Source organism: Bubalus kerabau, chromosome 15 (assembly GCF_029407905.1).
Source record: "Bubalus kerabau isolate K-KA32 ecotype Philippines breed swamp buffalo chromosome 15, PCC_UOA_SB_1v2, whole genome shotgun sequence".
Lineage (NCBI taxonomy): Eukaryota > Metazoa > Chordata > Mammalia > Artiodactyla > Bovidae > Bubalus > Bubalus kerabau.
In genome coordinates, this window is record NC_073638.1 from 79,221,456 (window position 1) to 79,234,409 (window position 12,954).

General features: G+C 39.4%; 1 pseudogene; it reads left to right on the forward strand.

Moving 5' to 3' along the window:
• The first annotated feature begins 1,355 nt into the window (after positions 1-1,355).
• Positions 1,356-3,198, forward strand: LOC129627881 (olfactory receptor 5D13-like; annotated as a pseudogene).
• Positions 3,199-12,954: the final 9,756 nt, after the last annotated feature.

Below are 12,954 nucleotides of genomic sequence, written 5' to 3' on the forward strand. Positions count from 1 at the left end.
TGCTTTGTGCTCTCACCTCTGGCTTTACTGGGGGCTGTCTCCCACCACCATCTCACTCTCTCTGATAAAGAGTTAACTTACAGCTCCAGTTAATAAAGTTCCTGGGCATTAGGAGTGTTTAAATCCAAACCCCTCAGATAGCTCTCTAACTGGCCTGACAAGTTTACCTGGACTCCTACAGCTATGCATAGGATTGTTTACAGTCTCTCAGCCTCGAGGGGCATGGGAAGCTTAAGATATTCAAATATCTTAGAGCCTCTCAGAGAGTCAGAAACTGTCAAAATAAAACTAGTAAAAGATTTCATTGATGAGCCAATGCTTGCTGCCAAGTTTCCACATCCCCTGTATTGTATCCTGTATTGAATGTGTATTAATTAATATAGTTGGTATGTAGAAAAAATAAGTAGTGGCCTTGGTGTTAGCAACTTTAGACCCTTAAGGTAATAAATTCTTTCCTTTGCTGTAAACCCACTGTACCTCTGCCCTATAGGAATGCAACTTTATTTAACGCCTTCCGAGGATGGCGCCAAACTTTAAAATAATTACTCTTAGAGAAAATAAGTCTTATGGTTGACAAACCTTTGTCAGAGTCATAAAATGTTAATAGGCCTTCTGGCCGATGATGTAAATCACCTAAACCATTTGTATATGATAAATTTGCAGGAAAGGAACCCTGGTTTCCATAAGGATCAAAGACTGCTGACTTTGCATGATTTCACATCCCCTATTATCTTCTATGTGCAACTTAGGGTATAAAAGCCCCTGTTGAAAATAAAGCTATGGGCCTTGCTCACCGAAGCTTGGTCTCCCCATGTCATTCTTTCTTTCACATTCTGGCTGAGTCTCCATCTGGAGCGCAGAGGTCCTCTGTGACCATTTATTTGCTTGGGCTTCTAAGACCCACTCGAGAAGGTGCCTAAGTGGGGCACCTTCTGCTATTCGAGAGGGTGCCTGTGGCCTCTGTGGTCAGAGCTAACCTGATGTCACAGGTTATATTGATTTTCCGTGTAAACCAAGCTACTCAGCCTCTTTTCTCCACTGAATTTTCCTACTGAGCTATCCTCATTCTATTACTCTTTATATCTTTGATGAATATTTAAATAAAGCCAGTGAACTTGCCGAAGCCATCTCCCCTTCGAATTCCCTGGATCAGCCGGGGCTGGACCTCGGCAGATTATATCCTGGAATAATGCTCTAAGACACAAATTGAGGCTGAGATTTTATAATTTTATAGTTTCTCAAAGCCTGTTACAGGACTGAATACATAATGGGTCTGCAATGGGAAAATTATTCCAGGGTAATTGCACAGAAAATAAGATAGATACTATGCATAGCACCCGTGCTCACAGCTGGGCATGGCTGACACTTCCTGGGCTGCATGGGTGATTGGAAACATTGGCCCCAAGCCTGTTGACAAGTACAGAGTGTGGGAGGTGGAGTGAAAAGCTACATGTGTGGAGAAGGAGTGTGGGGAAGAAGGAACAAGTGTGCATCAGAAATTGTATTCATCTTTAGTGAAGATTTCCCTTTCAACCCTGGACTATTCAAACTTTGTTACCATAGACATAGGGAACACGTCCTGACTTTTGGAAAAAGTGTTTTTAGTTAGAGAATATGCACTCTATGATTTGTATGTTAAATTGAAACTTACTCTCAGGGAATCAGGAATTAATCACATATTTAGGAATGTAAAGGAATACCTGAAGAAAAAGAGTGGGGGAATATGTGAATGACATAGTTATACATGTACAGGAAATCTTGAAGTGTTATATGTGTTCTTGGAGTATAAATTATAAAACCTGAGTGAAAATAACAGAGTGTTTAATTTCAACTCCTAATGAGATATAGAATTTTTAGAGAATTCTATGTGGCATGAACTTCCCTTTATACTGAGTGCCATTTCAGGTTTAGGTAAGAATTTAGGAAGTAGCTTTGAAAAGAATGAATTTTAATGTCAGAAAAAGACAGTAGAAGCATTTTGGAAGAAAAGAGGCTAATTAAAAAAAAAAAAATTCAATGCACTCGGTTTTCCCCGTAAGTACTCATTCTATACCTGGGTCAGGAAGATCCCCTGGAGGAGGGCATGACAACCCATCCAGTGTTCTTGCCCAGAGAATCTCATGAACGGAGGAACCTGGCAGGCTACAGTCCATGGAGTCACAAAAATGTCTGGCAAGACTGAGTGAATAACACTACATTTCGTTCAAATTTTGCTTCAGATTTCTCTGAATCAACTTTTATATTTTGTCCACAGGAATCAAGAAAACCAGAGTGCTGAAGTCACTTTCATTCTCTTGGGCTTCTCAGAATATCCTGAACTCCAGATACCCCTCTTCCTGTTACTCTTAACCATCTACTCTGTCACTGTGCTGAGGAACCTGGGCATGATCCTAATTATCATGATAAATCCCAAACTCCACACCCCTATGTATTACTTCCTCAGACATTTGTCCTTCCTTGATCTCTGTTACTCAACAGTAGTTACACCCAAACTACTAGAAAACTTGATTGTGTAAGACAGAACCATCTCCTTCACAGGATGCATCATGCAATTCTTTGCCTGCATACTTGTGGTGACAGAGACGTTCCGGTTGGCAGTGATGGCATATGACCGATTTGTGGCCGTTTGCAACCCTCTTCTCTACACCGCTGTGATGTCTCTGAAGCTTTGTTCCTTATTGGTGGGTGCATAATACACTTGGGGTACAGTCTGTTCCCTGACTCGTACCAACTTTTTATCCGAATTGTCCTTTAGAGGAAATAATATCATAAATAACTTTGTCTGTGAGCATACAGCCATAGTTGCTGTTTCCTGCTCTGACCCCTACATTAGCCAGGAGATCATTTTCATCTCTGCCGCGTTTAATGAAGCAAGCAGCCTGATGATTATTCTCACCTCCTATGTTTGCATTTTTATCACTGTCCTGAAGATGCCTTCAACTGGGGGGCGCCACAAAGCCTTCTCCGCCTGTGCCTCCCACCTGACCACCATTACCATCTTCCATGGGACCATCCTTTTCCTTCACTGTGTTCTTGACTCCAGAAGTTCATGGCTCATGGTCAAGGTGGCCTCCGTCTTTTACACAGTGGTCATCCCCATGCTGAACCCACTGATCTACAGCCTCAGGAACAAAGATGAGAGAGTCAGTGAAGAAATTAATGAATATTGAATTGTTCTGTGATAAAATGCAAAGCTAGAAAGATTTTTTGAGAGTAAGTTTCTCAATAGCAAATCAAATCATGAACCTATTTTAACCTTGCAATTGACAGGCCAATTTCTGTTCACTCTTTTATTTTATTAAAGTAACTTTAAAATTACAAATAAAAATAGGAATAAAAGACTACTTAAACTAAAATTTTTATACAAATATTTAATTTATATTGTTTCTGTGTATAATATATGACTTTGTATTTATCCTGGTTAAATTTTGGTTTAATTCAAGTCATGTGAACTTTAGGACTTTTAAAAGGATCTGAAGAGTTATAGCCTACAATAAGGAAGTTTATGTCTTAATATAAAAGTAGTACGTTAAGAGCTGCTCAGTATAAAACTCTAAGTATATTAAAGCTTTATTAATTCCATAAGAAACACTTTGGCTTTGGAAGATTCCCAGGCAAATAAAGACAAATTTGAAATATATCTAACTTAAATAGTTCATAATATGGTATAGTTTAAATATAATTGATAATATAGCCAGATATAAAATATTTTCTATGTGTTAGTGCAAGAAAACAATACAAATGTTGGAGATATAATATATACCTATCACTTAAGTTTTTCCACTTACATCATTGTGGCTGTGCATTTTAAAATTTATTTATCTATTTTACTGGGAATTTTACTTAGGTAATTTTTGACTCATTTTAAGTTACAGTATCTTTAAACCAGTTCTCCCATGATAGTATAACAACCAACAAATTGATTAAGATTTAGTGTACAGATTTCAGTAAAGCATTAGCTATTTATTGATGAAAAAGAAACATTTATGAACTCCAGTAGGTTGCAACAACAGCTATCTTCGAAATAGTGAGTTTACTGAGGCAGCTCTGCTGATACGAGGCAGGTCACTTGAGCTTCAAGGCTGAGCTAATGGGACCAACTAACCTCCAGTCTACAGACCTGTATGTATGTCATGCTCCTTGGACCATTCTTATGTTGAAAGCAATCAAGTCCCTGTTTGGGTCTCATCTATTAGCTTTTTACAGGTCAAAGTAAAAAAAAAAAAAATTGGCTAAACTCAAAGGCAAGGTCTGAAAATTTTTGCTTCTTGTAGAGCTGTTATGTTTTAGGTCAGGGGTAGAGGGTGGCATGAAGGAGTTGGCTCAATATTTGGGCATGTGTGATGCGTGCCTTCTCAGTCAGGTCTGACATTGTGATGCCATGGACTGTAACCCCCTGAGCTCCTCTATGCATGGAATTTTCCAGTCAAGAATACTGGAGTGGGTCACCATTTCCTCCTCCAGGGGAAATTCCCAGTGCAGGAATCAAATCCAGGCCTCTCAGGGATTGAACCAGAGTCTCTGGCATCTCCTTCATTGGCAGGCAGATTCTTTACCACTAGGGCCACCTGGAAAGCCCTGGCTCAATATTCACCAAAGATTAGTTAAAACATTTACCTATTCAACCTTGATAATTCCAGGTAATTCTATATAAAATAACAGATAATCCATGACTATGACTGGTTTTACCAAAGGTTTTATAATTGATAGGTCATTAGATTGTTTTAAGCAAAAGCAATTGAGACTAAGTATAAGAACTTGCCTTTCCTATTTGTGTCTTACTAATCATTATTAAGGTTTATAAGCAGAGAGCAGGGAGGGACCATGTGTTGTAGTTATAATTCAAAATATTAAATATTGTTTATTTTCTCCCATGATTTAGAGTTTTCCATGAAAATTAAATATTTACCATAATGCTTTACACTAAATCATATATCTTTTATTGTTTAGGGATATACAACAAAATTCCCAACCCTCTTTATGTATGGCGATAGTGATAAGAATTTAGCTTTTGCTTGTCATCCAAGGGTCATAACCAAATGTTCCTATCCAGTATAGGGAGCCCCATCTGGTGTTCTGTGATGACCTGAAGAATGCAAGGAGGAGAGGGGAGGAAGCCTAGGATGGGAGTGGGTAACTATTCTCGTCTCCAGGTGATCTTTTCCCATCCAGGAATCAAACCCACATCTCTGGAATTGTAGGTAGATTCTTTACCATCTGAGCCACCAAGGAAGCCCTTACATAAGGGAAATTCAGAATCAAAAATTGTAAAAAGTTTAAAATATAAAATCTACTAGATTTAGTAGGAAATTAGTAAAAGAGCTCTTGATTCAAGTTTATAAAAACAGTTTCCTGATCTGCTATACCTATCTCCATTCTTCCATATTCTACTAACCATAGCATCCTCCACTCCTAAAGATGGTACATTTCCAATGTGATCATTACTGTGCAATATCATGATTTTTTCAATACTTAAAAAAAACTAATTTCCTAGTATAACCTTCTAGTGAGGTTTATGTTTTACCAAAGAAATTCAAGTGGTAATTTTGGGGAAGACTTTCAAAGATGAGTAATTGGACAATATCTTTAGCTTTAAACACAGAACAAGCATCATGTGAATAAAAAAAATGGATTCCAATAATCAATGGTCTGTAGATATATTATGGTTTAGAAATTACCCTTTGTGGATACTGTAATGTAATGTTCACTGAACAAAATGTCTTGAAAAATTGGGTGTCTGGTGAAGAATACTGTCATGAAAGTTGTGACCACAGGAAATGGGAAAAAATGAGGTATGGGTTCTTTTGATTGTCCCAGGGAACTTACAGTAGGAAACTACAAAATTCTGGGCATCAACACTTTGACAAAATTTACTTTGAAATAAGTTGAAATATCTTATGGTCAGCAATAGAGGAACCCTGAACTTCCAGATGTTCAAGCTGGTTTTAGAAAAGGCAGAGGAACCAGAGATCAAATTGCCAACATCTGCTGGATCATGGAAAAAGCAAGAGAGTTCCAGAAAAATATCTATTTTTGCTTTATTAACTATGCCAAAGCCTTTGACTGTGTGGATCACAATCAACTGTGGAAAATTCTGAAAGAGATGGGAATACCAGACCACCTGACTTGCCTCTTGAGAAACCTATATACAGGTCAGGAAGCAACAGTTAGAACTTGACAAGAAACAACAGACTGGTTCCAAATAGGAAAAGGAGTACTTCAAGGCTGGTATTGTCACCCTGCTTATTGAACTTCTATGCAGAGTACACCATGAGAAATGCTGGGCTGGAATAAGCACAAGCTGGAATCAAGATTGCCGGCTGCTGCTGCTAAGTCGCTTCAGTCATGTCTGACTCTGTGCGGGCCCATGGACTGCAGCCTACCAGGCTCCTCCATCCATGGGTTTTGCCAGGCAAGAGTACTGGAGTGGGGTGCCATTGCCTTCTCCGATAAGATTGCCAGGAGAAATATCAATAACCTCAGATATGCAGATGACACCACCCTTATGGCAGAAAGTGAAGAGGAACTAAAGAGCCGCTTGATGAAAATGAAAGAGGAGAATGAAAAATTTGGCTTAAAGCCCAACATTCAGAAAACTAAGATCATAACATCTGGTCCCATCACTTCATGGGAAATAGATGGGGAAATAGTGGAAACAGTGTCAGACTTTTTTAGGGGGTGCTCCAAAATCACTGCAGATGGTGACTGCAGCCATGAAATTAAAAGACGTTTACTCCTTGGAAGGAAAGTTATGACCAACCTAGATAGTATATTCAAAAGCAGACATTACTTTGCCAACAAAGATCCATCTAGTCAAGGCTATGGTTTTTCCAGTAGTCATGTATGGATGTGAGTTGAATTGTGAAGAAGGCTGAGTGCCAAAGAATTGATGCTTTTGAAGTATGGTGCTGGAGAAGACTCTTGACAGTCCCTTAGACTGCAAGGAGATCCAACCAGTCCATTCTAAAGGAGATCAGTCCTGGGTGTTCTTTGGCAGGAATGATGCTAAAGCTGAAACTCCACTTCTTTGGCCACTTCATGCAAAGAGTTGACTCATTGGAAATGACTCTGATGCTGGGAGGGATTGGGGGCAGGAGGAGAAGGGGATGACAGAGGATGAGATGGCTGTATGGCATCACTGACTTGATGGACGTGAGTTTAAATTAAGTGAACTCCAGGAGTTGGTGATGGACAGGGAGGCCTGGTGTGCAGCGGTTCATGCAGTCGCAAAGAGTTGGACGTGATTGAGCGACTGAACTGACTGAACTGAACTGAGCCCTAAAAGAATCTTCTTTTTTATTAAACTACTAGGAAAGTTCCCTAAGGTTCTAAGTGGGAAAACTCTGTGTTAGAGACTATATAGTCCTTCACATTATAACATAATTTTCTGTCTCACATGATCTGTGGCATTTTGCAATGTTGATGGCATTCCAGTATACTATGATATTTTCCCCCAGTTGCCTGTTTGTGTCTGTTAGGATACAGTCTGATTTTGTATTAGGCAGAAAAAAACAAACAAACAAAAAAACTTCTCCCTTTGAAAAATTTTCTTCAAAAATCTGTCTGGTTTCATTCACAATTTACTTTAATGTCTCTCTAGCCTAGACTCTCAGAGAAGGCAATGACAACCCACTCCAGTACTCTGGCCTGGAAAATCCCATGGATGGAGGAGCCTGGTAGGTTGCAGTCCATGGGGTCGCTAGTAGTCGGACACGACTAAGTGACTTCACTTTCACTTTTCACTTTCATGCATTGGAGAAGGAAATGACAACCCAGTCCAGTGTTCTTGCCTGGAGAATTCCAGGGATGGGGGAGCCCAGTGGGCTGCTGTCTATGGGGTCACACAGAGTTGGACAGAAGGGACTTAGCAGCAGCAGCAGCAGCAGCCTAGATGCTAGAAACTCAATATTTCTCCTGACAAATATTTTCCTGTAGTTTAACTTGCTTTTCTTTTAATTTTTCTTTTTTCCCCCTCACTGTACTTGTTGTAAAAAATAAGTTCTAAAACAAAACAAAACAAAACAAGTTCTGTAAGGAAAACCATTTAGTCATTTATTATTTAAATGAGCATTCGGCACTTCAGTTCAGTTCAGTTCAATCACTCAGTCATGTCCGACTCTTTGCGACCCCATGAACTGCAGCACGCCAGGCCTCCCTGTTCATCTCCAACTCCCGGAGTCCACCCAAAGCCATGTCCATCGAGTCAATGATGTCATCCAACCATCTCATCCTCTGTCCTCTCCTTCTCCTCTTGCCCTCAATCTTTCCCAGCATCAGGGTCTTTTCAAATGAGTCAGCTCTTCGCATTAGGTGGCCAAAGTATTGGAGAGCTTCAACATCAGTCCTTCCAATGAACACCCAGGACTGATCTCCTTTAGGATGGGCTGGTTGGATCTTCTTGCAGTCCAAGGGACTCTCAAGAGTCTTCTCCAACACCACACTTCAAAAACATCAATTATTCTGCACTCAGCTTTATTTATAGGCCAACTCTCACATCCATACTTGACCAATGGAAAAACCATAGCCTTGACTAGACAGACCTTTGTTGGCAAAGTAATGTCTCTGCTTTTTAATATGCTGTCTAGGTTGGTCATAACTTTCCTTTCAAGGAGTAAGCGTCTTTTAATTTCATGGCTGCAATCACCATCTGCAGTGATTTTGGAGGCCCCCAAAATAAAGTCTGACACTGTTTCCCCATCTATTGCCCATGAAGTGATGGGACCAGATGCCATGATCTTAGTTTTCTGAATGTTGAGCTTTAAGCCAAATTTTTCATTCTCCTCTTTCATTTTCATCAAGCGGCTCTTTAGTTCCTCTTCACTTTCTTCCATAAGGGTGGTGTCATCTGCATATCTGAGGTTATTGATATTTCTCCTAGCTATCTTGATTCCAGCTTGTGCTTCTTCCAGTGTTTCTTGTGATGTACTCTGCATATAAGTTAAATAAGCAGGGTGACAATATACAGCCTTGACGTACTCCTTTTCCTATTTGGAACCAGTCTTGTGTTCCATGTTCAGTTCTAACTGTCGCTTTACCTCTCCTACAAATCTTTTTATCTCAATTTGAAATAATTCTGTTTTTTAACACAAAAGATCCATATCACAAATAATTAAGATATTCATTTTTAGAAACATATTAATAATGCAATCCCCAACCTCTCTGTGGAAACATTCACAATTTGGGTTACTCTGTTTAGAAGCACAGTCAAAATATGGAATTAAGGCCTTAAAGCTTTAATTAAACCCCATACTGGAGGATAAAAGCACTGTTTCAATCCTTGGTCTGGGAAGATTTCAAATGTCATGGGCAACTAAGCCTGTGCACCATGAATACTGAGCCTGTGTTCTGGAGCCCATGAACCAAAAATAAATAAATAAATATTTTTTAAAGAAACAAGTTAGTGTCATATACACAGTGCTTGCTTTAACTACAACTAGCATTCAATTCTCGGAGAAGGCAATGGCACCCCACTCTAGTACTCTTGCTTGGAAAATCCCATGGATGGAGGAGCCTGGTAGGCTGCAGTCCATGGGGTCGCTAAGAGTCGGACACAACTGAGCGACTTCACTTTCACTTTTCACTTTCATGCATTGGAGAAGGAAATGGCAACCCACTCCAGTGTTCTTGCCTGGAGAATCCCAGGGACAGGGGAGCCTGGTGGGCTGCCGTCTATGGGGTCGCACAGACTCGGACACAACTGAAGTGACTTAGCAGCAGCAGCAGAATTCAATTCTGAACAAAATTTGGAAGAAAGGAATTTAGAATCAGAGTAATACTTTATAGAACTAATAAAATTATAAGTAGAACTTGTTGCACTAATTATCTTTGGTCTACGTGGAATTCAGCTATTTTTATCATTTACATTTGACTTACTAATACAACAGAGAAAGTAATGGCACCCCACTCCAGTACTCTTGCCTGGAAAATTCCATAGATGGAGGAGCCTGGTGGGCTGCAGTCCATGGGGTCGCTAAGAGTTGGACACGACTGAGCGACTTCACTTTCAGTTTTCACAATCCTGCATTGGAGAAGGAAATGGCAACCCACTCCACTATCCTTGCCTGGAGAATCCCAGGGATGGTGGAGTCTGGTGGGCTGCTGTCTATGGGGTCGCACAGAGTTGGACACGACTGAAGTGGCTTAGCAGTACTAATACAAAGCATACCAAGAAATCTATAAAATAGCAAAAAAGTAAAAAACCAAAAACCTTCTATTTCAAGAGATTCTCTTTTAAAAGGCTCCTTTGGTTGGAATTACAAGTATATTTGGTGATTCAATCCCTGCCCTGACAAATCTTCAGTTGAAATATCAGGCCAACTCCTTTGATGTGGCTGACAATAGATGCTCAAACAAGTAAGCAGGCATTTTCTTTATTTCTTAGCCATCACATATTAAAAATAGCTTACACTTGTAAATGTGAACTTCAATTAGTTACTGAATTGTAGGTTACCTGCTTGGCTAAATCTTCCAAAATTAGCTGCACTAGAATTGTCAATCACTTTGAATAACTTGTGTAATCTTTTTTTCCAATGCCCCTACATATGTGTATATCAAGATTTCCTACACGGGAAACTGTGTGTGTATGTACGTGTGAAAGTGTGTGTATGTTCGGTTATGTCTGACATTTTGAGACCCTCTGGACTGTAGCCTGCCAGCCTCCACTGTCCATGGAATTTTCCAGGCAAGAATAATGGAGTGATTGCAATTTCCTCTTTCAAAGAAGCTATGTAGTAACATCTTATTGGGTCAATTACATGGCCTTCTTTCTTCTTGGTATGTGACATAAAGTAGTAGGTGCAGGGATCACATGGATGAGTTTAAAATATTAGTGCTCTGACCTCTATGACTGTAGCACAAAAATATCGCTGAATCTATCACCAGGAACATCAGTCAGTCAGTTCAGTCACTCAGTCCTGTCCAACTCTCTGCGACCCCATGGACTGCAGCACACCAGGCCTCCCTGTCCATCACCAACTCCCGGAGTTTATCAAACTCATGACCATTGAGTCGGTGATGCTGCCCAACCATCTCACTCTCTGCGGTCACCTTCTCCTCCCGCCTTCAATCTTTCCCAGTACCAGGGTCTTTTCCAATGAGTCAGGTCTTTGCATCAGGTGGCCAAAATATTGGAGTTTCAGCTTCAGCATCAGTCCTTCCCATGAAAATTCAGGATTGATTTTCTTTAGGATTGACTGGTTGGGCCTCCTTGCAGTCTAAGCCAGTATCATGACACCTAATAAATCTCCACTCTACCAACCCTTAGCTGATGGCACTCATATTCAGGGCATGACAAATAATAAGCCCACCTGGCTAAATGCAAAAATATGTATACTATAATGTTGTGCATTTTGTATAGTGTATTGTTAACTGTGTTTTCATATCAATATATGTAGAGAGATGTAAGTCTAAAAAGCATATCTTATCAGCCATAATTTAGGTTAAGGTCATTGGAAAATATGTTAATATAATTTTTCATGATTTTAATAAGTATAGGCTCTGTATGGTCTTCCCAAGTGGCGCTAGTGGCAAAGAACTCTCCTGTCAATGCAGGTGACATAAGAGACATAAGTGAAGTGAAGTGAAAGTCACTCAGTTGTGTCTGACTTTTTGTGACCCCATGAATTATACAGTCCATGGAATTCTCCAGGCCAGAATACTGGAGTGGGTAGCCTTGAAGAGGGGTTTAATTCCTAGATCAGGAAGATCCCCTGGAAGAGGGCATGGCAACCCATTCCAGTATTATTGCCTGGAGAATCCCATGGCCAGAGGAGCTTGGCAGGCTACAGTCCATGGGGTTGCAAAGAGTCCAACACAACTGAAGCAATTTAGCATGCATGAACACAGCCTCTGTATAGAGGTGAATCATTTTAAGAACATCAGCAATAGGTCAATGACAAAAGCAATCATACTGTAAATTACAGAAGAGGAAGTTTCCTTTAGTTATTCTGTTTGTAGCTCATGACAATAAGCTCCGTAAGAATTCTTCAGGGCTTGAGTCCCCAGGGTTAGGTGGTTAGATATAAAACAAATTAAAATACCATCATGAAGTATAATTTCTAGGTCTATCTATTACTCAAGGGTGTGTTCATTCTCCTTCTGCAATTTCATGACTGTTGCAAAAAGGACAGATGATATTTCTTGCTATCTTTATTAACTATATTTAGCAGGAATCATCAGCTTTCTGATGAAAGGACTGGAAACATTTAAACCAAAATTTCAATTTTGATACTCAACGTGTATGCAGCATATTAGTGTTAGCAAGGAATCCATCATAAATATACACCAAGGATATTTGGCGTTGGTGAGTTGATTCAACCTAGGATCATCCTTTCACCCTGATCTGAGGGATATGGAATCCAGACGGTTTATGTCAGAGGAAATATATGTGAGCTGAAAACAGCAATATACAGGCTAAATTCTACTTTTATTAGTCCCAGGACTATCGTGCAAGTGCAGAAATTTACTATTATATATTTCTTTATGTATTAAAAGTGTTTAATCTTTCCCAGATTAATTCTGCTGTTATCAGGTGACTGCCGTTATCCAACCAATGATTTGTTTAGTTCTTTTTATTTCTTTTTCTTTTTTTCTTATTTCCTTCTATGTAGCCTGTGTTTTCATAGAATAATATTCTATCTTGGGAATATTTAATGCTCTAAGCATCACATTCATTTAAGAATCATTTATGTATAATACTACTATTGATAAATACTATTCTTTCTTATTTTCCAGGTAAAGAAACTAAAGTTCTAAAGGATAAAGCTAATTTCCCATAATCAAATTCACTTAAGTTGTAAAGACTTCAACCTGACACTTCTAAACATTTCTGGGTATACACTGATCACACTGCCCTCACTAGCTTAGGTTGAGCTATCTTCAGTTTCTTTCACTCCACCTTCTCATGTTCCACTGCTCAATTTTAATTCTTCTTTATTTTTATTTTTTAAATCAAGA